Source organism: Rhagoletis pomonella, unplaced genomic scaffold, assembly GCF_013731165.1.
Source record: "Rhagoletis pomonella isolate Grant_MI unplaced genomic scaffold, Rhpom_1.0 Rhpom_scaffold_00022, whole genome shotgun sequence".
In the NCBI taxonomy this organism is placed as follows: Eukaryota; Metazoa; Arthropoda; class Insecta; order Diptera; family Tephritidae; genus Rhagoletis; species Rhagoletis pomonella.
Genome location: NW_023458576.1, coordinates 281423 through 300111, shown reverse-complemented (window position 1 = coordinate 300111; position 18689 = coordinate 281423).

Genomic DNA, 18689 nt, shown 5'->3' with positions numbered 1-18689 from the left:
TTTTCAAAAATTGCCTTAGCTATTGTTTTAGCGCTTTTGTCTTGTATTGGTATTGTTACTAAGTAATTAGTCAGGTCACATATCATTGTTATGGCATATTCGTTTCCATAAATTGATTTAGGGAACGGACTAATGGTATCAATATATACAGTATCAAAAACTCCTGTTGGGGTGGGAGTTAATACTATGGACCTTTCAAATGTTTGTTTGTTTTTGTTGTTTGACACGTGTGGCATGTTTTGACATATTTCGTAATGTCTTTTGTCATATTTTGCCAATAGTAATATCGTTTTACTTTCTGTATTGTCCTGAAAGTTCCGCCGTGACCACCTTCAATGGGGTCATCGTGATATTTACTTATAATGTTTTGAATAGTTTTAGCATCTTTGTAATCAATGTGGGTCACCTCATTTAGTAGCGCTACTTTAATATTAATCAATTTCTTATTGCCCATATTTTTGAATTCATTAATTGAGATAAATCCGAAAATTTTCCCACTAGGTGCCACTTGTAAGTTATCAATGCCGTGTTTACAGGCCACTTCTTCGAGCCTCGGGAGGAACTTACCTAAGTCAAGTTTCCCATTATTAAACAAGTCATTGATTTGTATATATGCAATTATAGATTTTCCACGTTTGATATAGCATCTCACGGGAGAAATCTTTAATTTACAATATTTCCTGACGTCAGTGTTATTTAAAGGAACATATATACGGGGCTTTTCAATTATATTTGATTCATGCTGCTTATTCAAAGTATTACTATTATTTATGTCTTTGTTTTTTCGTGTCATGGATCTTGTAGTTATTTTGAGTACTTGTGTTGATTTTATATTCATGTCTTTGAGATCATGGGTTGTTATTCGCGATAGAGCGTCTGCAACGTAATTATCTTTTTCCCTAAGATATTCGACTGTAAAGTTATATTCCTCTAGGTCAAGTCTCATTCTAGTTAGTTTTGAACTTGGGTTCCGCATTGAAAATAGATATGATAGAGGTCTGTGATCCGTACGAACGAGTAATTGTTCTCCGTATACGTATGGTCTAAAATGTGTTATAGCCCAATGAATTGCTGTTAATTCTTGTTCAATGGTTGATTTGTTGCTTTCGCCTTTTGTAAACGTTTTAGAAGCATAGGCGACTGGTAGATGTTTTCCTTCGTGTTCCTGAGTCAAAACTGCGCCGCAAGCGTGCTTGCTTGCATCGGTGGTTATACAAAACTGTTTTTTAAAATCTGGATATTGCAGTAATGTTGGACTCATTAATGCTTTTTTCAAATAATTAAATGCTATATCGCAACCTTTGGTCCATTCGAACTGTACATCCTTGGGTCCGGCCCGCAAAATGGCGGCCACCTACATATATATAAAAAAAAAAGAATTTGGAAACAAAATGTAACAAAAAAATATAAAACGTACAAAAAAAAAAATTAAAAAAAAACAAAAAAAAAGTGAAGTAAATAAGTTGAAATAAAATTTGTTGGTGGTAGTTGCAACCATGGTACAAGTATTTAAAGAAAAAAAATCTTTACAAAAATTACAAAAAAAAAAACTCAAAAACTGACAACGCGCATAAATGCATATATATGCGCATTAGGGCGGGTCGAAAATCTAATTTTTCTCAAATCCCTTGGTAATAGTGAAAATATATTGTATCATGAAGTCAACAACAAGCCTGCGAAATATTACTCTTTCATTTTAATTGTAAGAGCCCGCGCATCGACCGCCAAGTGACCCACAGCACACTAGTCGAATAAGACCAATTCTTGTTAAAAATTCTGGGTTTAGCCAAAACTTTTGGTGCATATTATTAGATAATGAATCCTTTAACGCAAAAGATAAAGTCAAGTATCATTTCGCGTAGCCGTTTATCTTATCGTTAATCTCAAACTCATCCTTTTTCAAGAAAATTTTAATTGTTCTCTTGATAATTGCATTGGCCTATAGTCAAAAGATGTAAAGAACAACATTAATATTGCTGGCGTGCATTTAGATCGCTAGTTCCAAATATTCTAATCCTTTTTTAATATTAGCTATAGTTTGCGATTTTTTGCAAATTTAGGAACAATTTCGGTAGCTCTAATAGAATAGCCATTATTTTCCATCATCGCGGAAAAATTTTGTTTATGCAAATTAGTATGGAAACACTGAACAGGCACAACTTCTAGACACACTAACTGGTTTACTTATGTTTATGCATACAATATAAAAATAGCAATATCGTCCAATTGGAGAGTCCTCAAAAGGATTTCCCAGGATATGTTGAAAACTATTGCATTTACCTACAGACACTTTTTCACATAATGGAATTAACTAAAATATTTATGTATATCTAAACACTTATTGCACGTCCCCTACTTTCATATAACGGCAAATTTAGAAACCGCGAAAAATGTGCTTCTGCGGCGACTAATGAAACCATTCCGCACCAGTTTTCAAGACTGCAAAAATGGACTTAAAATAGGCGTTTCTCAACCTAATTGTAATGTATTTAAATACTTATATGTTTGAAACTACTATTAACTTGTCGAACGATTCCTAATCTTTGACAATACATTCATTCACCGCGATCTTGAAAACTGACCAAATCGGCGTGACCAGTCCATGGTCATTTTAATATTATATAAACATTAAAAGGTTTGAAATAAATCTCGTCCAACTTTTTTGTATTTTTCACTTGGTTGCTGAAGTAATGAAGAATTGAAAATTCATATGGGAAAATCATAGTTTTCTTATTTTTTATTCTAATATCTTAAAATCGTGTAGACTTATTGAAAAATGATAAATGAACGTGAGGTTCTAAATTTAATAGCCCTTAATTTGATATATCGTCCTGTTTATAACAATAACGCATTCCATAGATATTACAAGCCAAAGTGCTAAAGATAAGTTTTAAATTAATCTTTCTAGCCAATAACAATTGGCTGAGACCTAAGACATCATAATATTACTATTACAATGCGGTCAAATGACTTTTATTTTCCCCCATACAAAATCGACCCAGCCTAATGCGCAAACATATGTGGCGGTTACAAACAGATACAAAAAAAATTTGAATTAAAAATATAAAGTGGTGGCGGTGCAGAATATTGACAAATTAAACACTTGAGAATTAAACAAGAAATAAAACAAAATACCTGAATACAAAACAGGAAAAATACGTAAACGGTTATATAAAAAAAAAAATAAAAAAATAGTACAAAAAAATACCATAAAAGCGGTGGTACCAAAATTTTTAATACTTTATAAAACAAAATTGGCTTAAGAACGGAAAACTTGAAATTAAAACAAGAAAAAAATCAAAAAAAGCTGTGGTCCCAAATTTGAACAAAAAATAAATAAATAAAAAGCCTAAAATCTGAACTATGAAAACGCGAAAGTGCTGTACATACCACAGTTAGTGTTCTTAATAACGCGTCGTACATCCGTTGTATAATGGCACACAAACCACGCCATCTACCAACCGCAGCTGTACCCTTAAACACGCCATGCAACCGTTGTATAACGGCATACGCACAACGTCAGAAAGAAGCGTCGCTAAGCCTTGGCGCGACGCAAGACAGCACATCATTTTAGTACAGACTGCAGCGGGGGACAATCAGCGAAGAAAACAAGCAACAACAACAGCGAGTAGCAGTTTGGGTATGATGCACTATGTGCGAAACACCACTACATCTTTTTCTTAAATTCAGAACAAAAATTTTCGTAAATGTTTCAAATAATTTTCATTATATTCATTCAAATTTTTGCTAAACCTTTTTCTATTTATTCTATGTTACTGTTTTTTCTTCTGGAATTTCAGCTTCAGTGGTACAGTGATGTACAAATATTAATTTTTTTTAAAACATAACTCTTCAACAATTTAAAGTTTTCACTATAATTTTTCTTCGATACTGTACAACATTAGGCAATAGGCAGATTTTGGAATTTTTATTAGTTTTTCTTTTTTTTAAATATTTGGAAAAAATTTGATACGACTCTTCGCCTGTGCCATTGCCGTGCTTTTATACTACAACTTTTAGAATTTCGTTTGAAATATGGTAAAATATTTCAACGATTATAATTATCAATTAACGTTTTCCTCAGTTTTCTATGCCGTGGTAGCCAAACTTCAAATATTACAACTTTATTCAAATAATTTTTTTTTTCAATAATACAATAGTTCGATAGTTTGTATAGATCTTTTGCTTTGCGTGTGTGCCAGATGTCAGATGTTGAACTTGTGTTCAAAGATTTTCAAGCAAAATTTTCAAAAGTTACCAAGCGTGTTCTTCATAGCCGTCCACTTTCAACAAATCTGGAAAAAGTTGACGAATATAAAAAATCTTTAATCGAAACTTACAACGATATTTTAATTCAAGTGAAAAATTCGGAACAACAAGGAAACAAGCCAGCCTCTATAATTAAAAGTCTACCGCGGTGCAGAGAAAAACTACTTCAGTGTTTTAAAAAAATTGGGTGTAAAGTTTTAGAAGATTTTACAGTTCTTATAAAATAAGATATTTTAAAGTAGTGAAGTAGATTCCGATGACGACTTTGCTGACGCTTGTTCAGCTGGCACACCAGAAGTTTCCACCGTTAAAAAAAGTTGTTCCTTGCCTTCATTTAAAGATTTTTTACAAATTGAAGAAACGCCTTGCGTTACGATTCGTTCACCGAATATAAATTTTACCGAATATACAAACGACATAAAAAAGGCAACACCTGAGCAAAAGAAGTCATTTATTAGCCTGTGTGCATCTATAATCCGAGAAAACTATAGTGGTGACCCACTATCGCTCGACTCATTCATTGACAAAATAAACTTAATAGGTCAATTATCGGATGAAACCTTAACTACAACATTTTATAAAAAAGTCAAATAAAAGTTGCGCTACGTAGCAGAATCAAACCAGATAATTCCAAAGTTGTTCCTGGCAAAATCGCGTCATTACATATTACTAATAACAACTATTCCGATTATGCAAAGCGAGTAGAGGAATTATCTGATGCATTAGAGCAATCTTTAATTATTGAGGGTATGACTCAAGCGAAAGCCCATGAGTTAGCGGTAGAGCAGACAGTAAATGTTTGCAGGCTGAACAGCCGTTCAGAGCTAGTGAAATCTATTTTGGCATCAACAACTTTTACCGATTCAAAGCATGTTGACGCGAAAATGATTGTAGAACACAATAATGAAGTCAAAGAGCGGCAGGTGTTATCTTTTAGGTCACGGGCAAATAGACCAAATAGTTTTCGAGGAGGTTTTAGAGGGCATAACAACTATGGCTATCACAACAATAGTTTCAGGTATAATAGCGGCAATACAAATAGGCACAATAATGGCAATAACACAAGACACAATAGTCAAAAACCTACTCAGAAAAGGGGGCGTAGCACCTCCCATACAAATCGAATTTTTCACACTGCATATTTCTGAAAGTGTTCATAGTAGAGTACTCGAATATGGTATGGAGATAAATGAAAACAATCGCATACTCTTGGCGAAAAATTGCAGTTATTGGAAAGGGGGGCGTGGCACCTCCCATACAAATCGAAATTTTCACACTACCTATCCCTGGAAGTGTTCATGGTAGAGTACGCGAATATGGTATGGAGATATATGAAAACAATCGCATACTCATGGCGAAAAATCAGTTATTGGAAAAGGGGGCGTAGCACCTCCCTTACAAATCGAATTTATCACACTGCATAGCTCTGGAAGTGTTCATGGTTGAGTACTGGAACTTGGCATGTACAAGATATATAAAATCAATCGCATAGTCATCAAGAAAAATTGGGGCTATTGGAAAAAGCAACGTGGCACCTCCCATACAATCCGAATTTTTCACACTGCATTTCTCTGGAAGTGTTCATGGTTGAATACTGGAACTTGGCATGTACAAGATATATAAAATCAATCGCATAGTCATCAAGAAAAATTGGGCTATTGGAAAAAGCGGCGTAAGCTGTGAAGTTCTACTTATATTGTGCTCTGATTTGTCTTTGTAATTTGCAAAGTTTATTGTGCTAATTCTGAGTAAAAGTTGCTATAAAAAGTGCCTACGAGCATCTTAGTGTGATAATAATCGAACCTAAGTGAAAGTTTTGTGATTTTTGTGGTTTATATTAAATTTAATTAAATTTCACTAGCATACACCTAATCTTGCCGAGTCATTTGTTGTTATCATTGTTGTTGTAATGCCGTTGTAGTTAACTGAGATCGTTTCTATTTTTGCACATTTCTTTTTGCTCTTTTTGTTTACTTCTTTTAGTATTTCTTGTCACAGCTGTTTGCGTTGCGTTTATTAAGTGTCACAATACAGTGATACTCAAACTGTTCGCTACATATATTTTTAAGCTAAATACATCAGCTCCTAAATTGTTGTGTGGTTGTGTCAAACTTATTTTGCTTGTCTTTTTATTAACATAAATGTTATTAAATCTTTCAATATGAAGTGTGATCTTGATAACTGCCAAATTAAAAACGAATCTGAACGCTACTTATCGTGCTGGCTCTGTGATGGTATTTGCCATCTAAAATGTGCTGGTTTGACAGGAAGAATTCTGGACGCTATTAATGATGGCAAAGGTCTTCGCTGGTCTTGCTTAAAGTGCAGGTCAACCGAAGTTGATCTCCTTAAGTTGTTTAGGCAAACCAGAAAAATTTAAACATTATGAAAATGTATTTAAATCTTTTAAATGCTTAGATACCGTACAATCTATGAAGGACATTCGTGTGACAAAACGTAAGCGTCTTCATAGTCCGCCTAATGAAAGGACCGTTCCATGTCAGAACAATCTTCCGAATGACTTTTTTATACCCGAGCGCACTTGTGCACAAGGGTATATTAATTTTGTTCACATAACGGTTGTTTGTAACAGCCAAAACGAATCGAGATAGATATAGACAAATGTATACATAAATGATCAGGATGAAAAAAGAAATCGATTAAGCCATGTCTGTCTGTCCGTCCGTCTGTCCGTCTGCACGTGTACACGATAACTCGAGCAAAAATTGAGATATCTCAACGAAATTTGGTATGTAGGTTTCCCTTAATCCAAGGTAGGTTGGTATTGAAATGGGCGAAATCGGGCTTTAACCACGCCCACTTCCCATATAACGGTAATTTCCAGAAATACGAAAACTGCGATATTTTAGTAACTACTGAAGATAATTCACGCAAAATTGATATTTACAATAATTTTTAGACAAAAAATAAGAATATTATAAATTTTTGGAAAATGGGCGTAGCCACGCCCACTTATGGTTACATGTGTATATCTTGGTAACCGCTGCACCAATTTCTTCCAAACTTGGCACAGTTATTGGCCTTGGTACAGCATAAAAAACCGCCGAAACTTTTTAAAATCGGACAATAACCACGCCCACATCCCATATAACGGTAATTTAGAGAAATACAAAATCTTCGATAAATCATTAAATATTGAAGCTAATTTATTCAAAATTGACGTTTGCAACAATTCTTTACCAAGAAATACGTTTATGGTAAAATTTTGGAAAATGGGCGTGGCACCGCCCACTTATGATCACATATAAGTATATCGGTAACCGTTCTACCAATTTGTACCAAACTCGGTATGGTTATTGTACTTGCCACGTGTAAGCAAAGCGTTGAAAATTATTGAAATCGGACTAAAATAACTGCCGATTCTCATATAACGGTAAATTTAAGAAATGCTTGAAACTTCAATATTTCGAAATTGAAGGACGCTAATTTACTCAAAATTGATACACCTCGGCCTACCATCTAGCGGAAGGTTTCGGAAGGGTGAAAAAACACATATTTAATACTTGCGCCGGGTATTTAATGTTCGGCTCCGCCCGAACTTAGACTTTCTTACTTGTTTTTTTTTTTTTTATCGTTTTATTAACATGTACTTTTAAGCTGAATAGAAAGTGGCCCCAGCGCCAATTAGGCATTATTGAGGCATGCTGGCAGTTTAAATATCATGTACGTTTATAATTCTTGAATTTAAAATTAACAAATATTAAGTGAAAAAATTTAAAGAAATTTACAATAATTGTTTCATATAATTTTTACATACGTTTTTTACCTAAGAAGCGCTTCTAAATTGTCTCTTATATAACTCTTAAGATTTGTTTTAAAACGAGACACAACATTAAATGACTTTAATGACGATGGCAATTTATTGTACTCACTGCTGCCCATATATTCAATACGCTGTTTTGTTGTTTCAAGCCTACATCTTGGCGTACTCAGATTTTGACTACTTCTAGTATTGAATACATTTTGGTTCTGTGAAAATGTTATAGTACGGCGCCCAATATTGTTCAGTGATTTATAAACATACATTAAAAGTTGATATTCATACAAGGCTCGTATTGACATTGGTGAATCACAATAGTTTTTATGCAGCGATAGCGTGGAATAAGTCCTTGGTAATTTAAACACTATTTTTAGGGCTGTATTTTGCATTCTTTGAAGAGTTTTGAGAATAGTTGAATTTTTAAAAGCATAAATTATCGCCAAGTAATTAAGGTGACTTTGTAAAAATACATTGAATAACAGCAATTTCGTATTAGTGTCCAACAAATTCTTCATTTTATATAAAACCCCTACTGCCGGAGCCACTTTACACTTTAGATTCTTTATATGGATATCCCATGAAAGATTGCATTGCAGTGTAATACCTAAGTACTTGACATTATTCACTTCGGTAATAATGTTACCATCAATACAAACACTAAAGCTGTTATCCACGTTAGCATGGGGCTTGAAACGAATTAGTTTTGTTTTACTAGGATTGACAGCTAGTTTACAAAATGGAACAATCTCTTTCAATTGCTGTTTTTAAAACTAGGTCAAATTTGTAAGGATAGAATAGGCAGATGTCATCAGCAAACATATACATGCGACCATCAAGTTCAAGATCACTCAAATCATTTAAGAATATTTTAAACAATAAAGGTCCCAAGCAACTACCTTGTGGAACCCCACATGTTACTTCCTCCACTCGGCTTTTAGCATCAGAAATTTGTACATATTGCTTCCTATTCGTTAGATAGCATCAAAAAGCATCAGCTCTCTTCCCTGAATTCCATATTTTGACAATTTCTGTAATAATATTTCATGGTCAACAATATCAAAAGCTTTTGATAGATCTAAAAATAAACCACCAACGCCTACCTGACCTTGATCCAACCCATTGCAAATAAAATTTACTACATTTCTGTACCACAACCTTTCCTAAAACCAAATTGGTACTTATATATAAAACTGTTGCTATCAAAATAGTCCTGCAATTTTCCATGTATAATTTTTTCATAAATTTTGTAAACAACGGGCAGAAGAGCTATGGGACGAAAATTTTCAACAGATGAATTGGGATTATTTTACTAATTTTCAAACTGTCCGGATATTTAGCTGTGGTTATGATCATATTTAAAATAGAGGTTAATATCCCTGATAGCTGCTCCTGACATTCTTTAAAAACTCTCGGTATTAAATTATCATTCCCGGCAGATTTGTTGAGCTTTAGGCTTTTAATAATCGATATTATTTCGTCCTCCACAATTGTAGGAAGAGAGAATATTTCCGATCCAAGCATCATCCACGCATACTGATATACTACTTTAACGACTCGTATGGAATTAACGAAATTCATACTAAGTGCATCTGCCTTATCCTGAGCGGTCACAATTTGTTGTCCTGTCTGTGACATAACCTCAACGTCTTTCCTTATATTTCGCCCAAGAGTATTATTTAAAAATCGCCACCCCTTTTTCGGGTCGTTGCCTACAGAATTTAAATTATCGGAATAAAAGTTAATTATCGACTTCCTATTAGCAATTTTCACAATTTTTCCTAAAAATGCTAGAAGTCCATCAAATTTATGGCTTTTAGTTTTACGGCGCTGTTTAAGCAACTTTTCCTTGTATATAATTATATTTTGAAGGTTTTCATTAATCCAAGGAGCAGTTTTAAACCTTAGCAACTCTTTACATTTTCTCTCAGAAGTAGCGTCCTCAACTACCTCAGTGATTGTTGAAATAACTTTCTCAGCGTAATCGGTTGTATTCTCATCTATACTTAATGACAAATTTTTTTCTCGTAAAGACGTTCTTACTCTATTATAGTCACAAAAGAGTTTTACTTTTTCAGTATACTCATGTGGCTTAAAACTGCTTCTAATTTTACAAGAAATTATATTGTGATCGGTTAAGTGGCATTCAACAGAATCAGTAACAATGCAATTAAAAATATTGCTAAAGACATGATCAATACATGCATTACTCGAAGGTCTTGTTACAAGGTCATGACAACTATGACAATCAAAATTCAAAAATAATTCTTTTAAATCATTAAAATGACTACTACGAGTCAAGTCTATGTTAGAATCACCAAGAACTATTAACGGACCATATGCTAGATTACTTATGGGCTCTTCAATTACAGACAAAAAATTTTCAACAGAGCATTTCTGTGAACGGTAGTAGGTCATCAACTTTAAAGGTTTATTATTAATTTTTAAGTTCCCTAGTGAAATAGCTATATATTGAACAAAATTTTCAGATTTACAAAATTCTATAGAAAACTTTAAATATTCACTGATGTACAATGAAGTACCACCGTAACCATCCTCTCTACAGCAGTGAACGCACGAGTAACCTGGAATATTATAAAGCTGTAATAATTCATTCTGAAACCATGTTTCTTGAATCGCAATAATATTTGGAAGCTGTGACATATTAAAGATGAGTGATTTAAATTTATTAAACTTTACTAATGAAGACGGTCGACTTCAAGGACCTACCGGTGCGACCGAGAGCGAGAGCATGGTTGCCTTGCAAGCCAGCGGAGCCAGAAAGGATCCTCCAAACCATAAGGCTCTATAATCCGGAGCTACCTACCGATAATTGGAAGGTGGTCAAAATCAACGAAAGCGGTAAAGCGACGATGCAGGTTGTCCTGCTTCTAAATAAGGACTCCATAGAGTTGTTGGGGCAAAAGAGCGGGGTCATACGTTACGGCTGTGACATGGCCAAAATTAAGGTCTACAGCAACGACGTAAACGCAGCGAGGAACCTGATTGCGGAGGTAGAGCCGGAAGAGGCCAACAGCGACGTGGAGATGGAGGAAGAATCCGAGCAGGTTGATCCGATGGACGACCTGACCGGGGGTTATGCCTCATCGACGTCTTCGCTGGGGGTCGGACGCATGCTTCGGCTTTATACGGAGGAGGAGTTGATCGAGATGTCGGAAGACGCGGTCAACTCCACCCTAATAGGCGACGTGGGCGATAACGGCCAAGATGGTGAAGGTACTGCAGATTAACCTTCACCACTGTAAAGCAGCTTCAGCTCCACTGCTGCTCCGTCTAACAGCTAAAGGGGCAGCCGACATCGTCCTAATCCAAGAACCTTGGGTGGTGGGACAAAACATTTGTGGGCTGAAAGCGCCGGGCTACAGACTGGTAAGTGGAGCCTCAACGGGGAAACCAAGGACGTGCATATTGATAAGTATCACACTAAAGTGTCTCTTTCTTCCACAATTTAGCGACGAGGACACAACAGCGGTCAGTCTAAGTGCAAACGGACGACCAATTAAGATGGCATCCATGTACCTAGCGCATGACAAGGACCTAGTGGCCAGCACGAGAGAGGCGCTAATTTTGACGCGAGGTGACGCGAATGCCCACCATCACACCTGGGGCAGCTCCGATGATAACGAACGGGGTGAGTCACTTTTTGATTTCATACTTAGTTCTAAGCTTGTTATTGCGAATAGGGGGAATGATCCCACTTTTATTACAAAATCCCGAAGGGAAGTTCTGGACGTTACCCTTATCTCTGAGAATGCGGAATGTCTGGTCGGGAAGTGGAAGGTGCTTGAGGAGCACTCCTTTTCCGACCACCGATATATCCAATTCGAGGTATTAGGGGAAACGCCCAAGGCTCCTCTAACTAGAAACTTGCGAAATGCCAACTGGCATAGGTATCGGAAAGAGCTGGATAGGCTTTTGCCACAAGATAGAGAGCCGGCTACTCCAGCAAACCTAGAGGAGCTGGAATGTCTTGTCGACCATTTTACGGGGGCCTGCAGAAAGGCAATAGACATTGCATGCCCCAAAAAGCAGCACCGGGGTAGGAAAAAGCCACCCTGGTGGAATGAAGAAATCAGGATTTCACGCAAGAACTGCAGGAAAACCTTCAATCAGGCTACTGCGTCTGGTAGTGAGGGACATTGGGAGACCTACAAGACAGCGTTACGGGAGTACAAGAAGCTCCTAAGAAGGTCGAAAAGAACCTCATGGAAAGACTTCTGCAATGGGGTGGAGTCTATCTCAGAGGCAGGCAGGCTCAGAAAGATACTCTCAGGTACTGCCCAGAAAGCCCCAGGATGCTTGCAAAGACCTGACGGCTCCTGGACAGAGACCGAGGAGGAATCACTGGATCTGCTTCTTTGCACACACTTCCCGGGTGCCACGGATAGCATGCCGGTACAGCCACATCTAACTGGAGATCTTTCGGTCACTGGAGATTTCCTCACTAGGGAAAAGGTCATCTGGTCTATTGGGACATTTAAGCCCTATAAATCAGCAGGTCCGGATGGCATTGCCCCCATACAGCTGCAGCAAACACTTCAGCTAAGCTCAGCGTGGCTACACGCTATAATTAGGGGAGTATTAGCTCTTAACCATATCCCTAGAAAGTGGAGGGAATCAGGAGTGGTGTTCATCCCCAAGGCAGGGAAGGTGTCTCACAATAACCCAAAGGATTTCAGGCCCATCACCTTGTCGTCATTTCAACTGAAGGTTATGGAGAGACTGGTGGAGGTCCGTATCAGAGAGTCGGTTGGTGACAGACTCTCTACCACACAACATGCTTATACGAAAGGTAGATCTACAGAAACGGCGCTACATGAAATAGTGTCGTATATAGAGAGATCACTAGACATCAAAGAATATACGCTAGCAGCCTTCCTGGATATAGAGGGCGCCTTTAACAACATCATGCCGGGCGCGATAACGGCAGCACTGGCGGGCCTGGGCATCGACTCGCGCTTAGTTGCGCTCGTAAACCAAATGCTGCGATGCAGGGTGGTCCGGGCGGAGCTGGCGGGGGTATCGTTGACCAGGTTCGTAGAGAGGGGCACCCCGCAAGGGGTAGTCCTATCCCCTCTTTTATGGGTCGCAGCGGTAAACTCACTGCTGTGTGGCATGGAGGGGGGTGGCTGTAAGGTTATTGCGTATGCGGATGATCTTGCACTAACAGTAAGTGGGAAATTTCCACAGACTCTATGTGACATTATGCAGGTAAAACTGAAGGAAGTCGAGAGTTGGACAAAAAATAACATTATTAAATTACAAAAAGTGGAGAGAACGGCCCTGATCTGCATTAGTGGTGCTCTCCGCACAACACCTACTATGGCAATGAACACGATCCTCAACATCATACCCATAGATATCATGGGACGACAATACGCTGCGTTTGCAGCCCTAAGACTACAGGGGCTTAAAAGCTGGAAAGTGGCTCGCTGTGGTCACACTACAATTCTGAGAAACCGACAACTACCGAGTACAAAGGACTACTGTGTACCAAGGCTCACTTTCACTAAAGGTTATAGCGTAATGCTACCTAGCAGGGAATCATGGCTCGAAGGAGTTCCGGGGTCTAAAGATGCCATAAGATTCTACACGGACGGCTCCAAACTAGAAAATAGGGTAGGAGGAGGCGTCTACTCGGAGAAATTGGGAATAAAAAGATCATTCCGACTACCTGACCACTGTAGTGTCTTTCAAGCCGAATTGGCAGCCATACAAGAAGCCGTTGACAGCCTAAAACTAGCTGTTATCGCCACTACGGAAATATATATATACTCAGACAGCCAGGCGGCCCTTATGGCGCTTGACTCTGTCACTGTAAATTCGGAAACAGTTGCCAACTGCCGCAAATCACTTAACGTGATGGCAGAGCAGTTCGCTTTGCACCTGGTATGGGTACCGGGGCACAGTGACATACCAGGAAATGAGAAGGCAGACGAGCTTGCAAGGGCGGGTACTTCCTCTCCACTTTCACCAGCCTGGAAGAGGGTGGGTATGCCACTCGCTTCCTGCAAGCTCTTACTAAGGGAGAACTTCCTTGAAGAAGCGGCCTCCAGATGGGAGCGCACTGAAAACTGTAATACAACGAAGCTTACATGGCCAAAATGGGATGTACGGAGATCGAGAGAAATTCTCACTCTCAATAAAGGCGATATGTCACTGGCCATTGGTCTGCTCACAGGACATATTTTGATAGGAAGCCACGCAGAACGCCTCGGGGTTAGTCACAACGACTACTGCAGGAGCTGCCATGACGAAGAAGAGCCTGAATCAATAAGGCACTTACTCTGCGATTGCCCAGCACTGGGCAGGAAAAGACAGAAATTCCTAGGTATAGGTCTTCTAGACGATCTAAGCGCGACTGCTAAGTTTGGAATACGGCAGTTGCTAAGGTTTGCAGACTCCACAAACTGGTTTAAGGAATAGGGGTTTTCTTTGGATCCATGTGGTATCACAATGGGCCCTGATCGGGCCTAAGTGTGCTGGCGCCCTCTGGGCCTAGCAGCCACTTCAACCTAACCTAACCTAACCTACTAATGAAGAAACGCTCCTTATGTTTACAGAAATTATGTTAAAAAAAAACTAAAAGGTAAATTTAAAATTCTTGCATTAAACTTGGAAAAATCTTGAAAGTACTGATTGCTTAACATTAAAGAATAAGAAAAAGAAAATATACTTAATCAAACAAAAGAAATGGTAAGCAAATGACATATTAAGAAGAAACATACGACTGCGGATTCTCCTCATCGCTGGACTCTTCCACATCATTGGCTGCTTCATTATTTACTAAAGTGTTGCGCATACTTGATTTTGTAGTTGTGGCCTCCAAAAGAATTCTTTTTACATCTTCCTCAGATCTTATTATTTGTGGTCTTGAGATTTCACTCCTTTTATACATTACTCTGCCACCTCGAACATAAACGCTACGATATCCAATGTTCTTAAGAGCTTAAGCGTAGTTGAAAAGGATTAGAATCTCCTTACTTAAAAAGTCATTAATAAAAACTGAATTTGTCGCGGGATTATCTTTCAGTTTCGACTTCGATGCCATCATTTTGTCTTTAGCTGATTTATTAGAAAATTTTACTACAACTGTTTTCTTCTCATTGCTTGGTTTGTTATTACGCAGAAAAAACCATCTTCAATATGTTCCCTCTGTACATCGACACCTGCATTCTTCGTTAGTGTTAATACAGATTCAACAGCTGTGGCTCCATCTGATACTTTTAAGCCGCTCACAATACAATCGTTCTTCACACGCCCATCATTCAGCATCTTTACAGACAATTTTATCGTTCACTTCTCTACGCAACTTCAAGATCTCCTTCTCAACTTCACTTAGTTTCTTTTTATTTTCAATAACTCCCTTCAATATCTCATCGTACTGTACCGACATAAATGTCATTGATTTTTGTATTTCACTCAGCTGATCTAGTTGTATCAACTTTGTTTTTATTTCTTTTAAATCTCTTTCCATTTCTCCATTAATCTTTCTTCTCCATGTCCACAGACAACGGAATTATCTTCCTCAAAAGAACATATATCAAAGTCTGCTTCTAATAATAATGACCCTGCAGTATCAAGTTGTGGCACCGCCATCTAATCTTCCAATGCTTACTCTACCCTCAATTAGTAACTCAGTTACTCAACCCCGTCCGCCGGTAATCGAGTCTAATACTAGGAGAATGGTTGTGGTTCCCCCAAAGAAGTCTATATTTGTATCTAGATTTTCGAGGGATACTTCCGAGGACGATATAAAGTTTTACATCTCGTCCAAAGTTAAAACTGTCAACTTAAGTATCAGAAAATTTAATTTTAAATATGAAAGAAATATTTCTTCATTTAAAATATACGTAAATTTAAAAAATTTTGACATGCTGCTTAGTAGTTCTTTTTGGCCCTCCGGAGCTTTCGTTCGTGAATTTGAGTATAGGCCCAACAAATATAATAATTTAGCAAATATTCCCCGTAAGAATACAGAATCAAAAAACTGATTACTAAATCTGCTTTAAGTATTTATTATCAAAACGTAAGAGGCATAAATACTAAATTAACGAATTTATATCTTAATGGCCTTGAATGCAATTATAATATAATTTCTTTGACTGAAACTTGGCTCAAACCTCACACTTTTAATTCAGAGATTCTTTCAAATAATTATCATATCTACAGAAAAGATCGGGAGGACAGAGTCGGCGGTCGGGTACTCTTTGCCGTAGACTCTTCAATACCATATGAAGAAGTTAGTCTTCCACACATTGAATCTGCAGAATTCAAATGCATTCGTGTTCAGGTTGGAAGGGGGTTTACTTACTTAGCTCTATGCTATATTCCTCCCCGATCTGACTTATCAGTGTATTCACAACATGTATCTTTACTGAAATCAATAAATTCAATGATTGAACCATCTGATTCATTGATTGTGTTGGGTGACTTTAATTTACCAAATGTATCGTGCAACAATGTATTTTTAGAGGAGATGGCTGAACTCTGCCTGAATCAAGTTAATGTACTTCGCAATAAGTTTGGCAAAGTATTAGATCTTGTTTATATTGATGATGCATCTAAGTCGGCTGTAAATAAATGTGACCCACTAGTTTTGCCCGAAGATGTCTACCACCCTACTATTGAGATATCTTACGAAATTATAAACGATGGTCAAAATTGCGATGTCCAAACATACGAACCAAATATTCGCTTTGATTTTTCGAAAGCCAACTTTAAAAAACTGAATAAAGAATTGTCTAAATTGTCGTGGCCTATATACAAAGAAAAAGTTGAGCAAAGCGTTGCACATTTTAATTTTACTGTACATAGATTATTTGAAAAGTATGTGCCTAAACGCATGTGTGTTCCTGAAGAACAAACACAGTTATGGTTCAATAAAGAACCAAGAAACTTGAAAAACAGAAAGTCACGTTATTTTAGATTACACAAAAAAACCGGCTTACACTCATACTATGTAAAATACTCACTTTTGCGTCACAAGTTCTTTGAATTAAACAAAAAGTGTTATAAAGATTACTTGTTAAAAATCAAACGACGTATAATATATAACCCCAAATCATTTTATGATTTCGTAAACTCCAAGCGAAATGTACGTGGGTTTCCTTCCGCCATGAAGGCTCAAAATACCGTCTCTGGTGATAATCAAACAATTTCTAACATGTTCGCTCAGTTTTTTAAATCCAATTATTCCACTAACTCCCAAGCATACTTTGACTATCCTTTTAAACTAAGTCCAATTAACTCAATACATAACCCTATAATATCTCCCGACTGTATGGAAGGAATCGTTCATAACCCCCTTACATAAAAGCGGTAGCAGGTCTTCAGTGGAGAACTACCGGGGCATAGCTAAGCTTTCTGCAATTCCTAAATTATTTGAAGCAATTATAACAAATCGGTTGACGCATTCTATCACTTCAAGCATTTTATACAGTCAACATGGATTTTGCAAGGGCAAATCAACTTCTACAAATTTACTTGAATTAACATCCTATATCTCAAAAGCATTTAGTGAGAGCAAAACTGTTGATGTTATATATACTGATTTCAGTAAAGTATTTGACAAAGTGTGCCAATCGTTGCTCATCTATAAACTTGATCTTCTTGGTCTTCCACCTAATTTTCTATGTTGGATCTCTTCATACCTCTATGATAGATCACAAAGGGTATTGTTTAAAAATACTATCTCTGACGTCATTGATGTTACTTCAGGAGTCCCTCAGGGTAGCCACCTAGGCCCGATTCTGTTCTTGCTTTTTATAAACGATATTTCTACAGATATAAAATTCTCCAAAATTTTAATGTATGCAGATGATGTAAAACTTTATAAATCGTACGTTTCAATTGAAGAAAGGTCTTTGCTACAATCAGACTTAAACAGCATGGCTTACTGGTGTAAAGTAAATCGTATGCCTCTAAATCTTAAGAAATGTAAAGTAATGTGCTTCTCGCGAAGAGCTGTTCTGCCAGTTTCTTATATAATAGGTAACCATAACCTGGAACAGGTACACAATTTTGTGGACCTTGGTATCACAATGGATCCTAAGCTTAATTTTAATCTTCACATTAATGTGACAGTCAACAAGGCTAAAGGTGTACTTGCATTTGTGAAACGATGGTCAAAAGAATTTAGTGACCCTTATATCACTAAAACCCTGTTTACAACATTAGTTAGGCCGATTCTGGAATACGGCTCGGTGGTTTGGAATCCAAGGTATCAAATTTACTCCGACAAGATAGAATCAAATCAAAACAATTCCTACTTTTTGCTTTAAGAAATTTCCGATGGGATTCTCAATATAGTCTTCCACCTTATACGAGTCGCCTAAAACTTATTAACCTGCCTACACTTGCCAGTCGCAGGGAAATGCTTGGTATAATTTTTATGGTTAAATTACTGACAGGCTCAATTTCAAGTCCGTCTTTTCTGGCTGATGTAAGCTTTAATGTTCCCTCACGCGTATCAAGACACTTTTGTCCCATATTTCTGAAAGCTTGTAAAACCAATTTTGAATTGCACTCCGTTGCTTATGCCAGGATTTTAACTCTCATTCCAGCACGTTTGATATATCAGACCCGCTTTTCAGCATTAGGAAAGCGATACTCTCCTCTC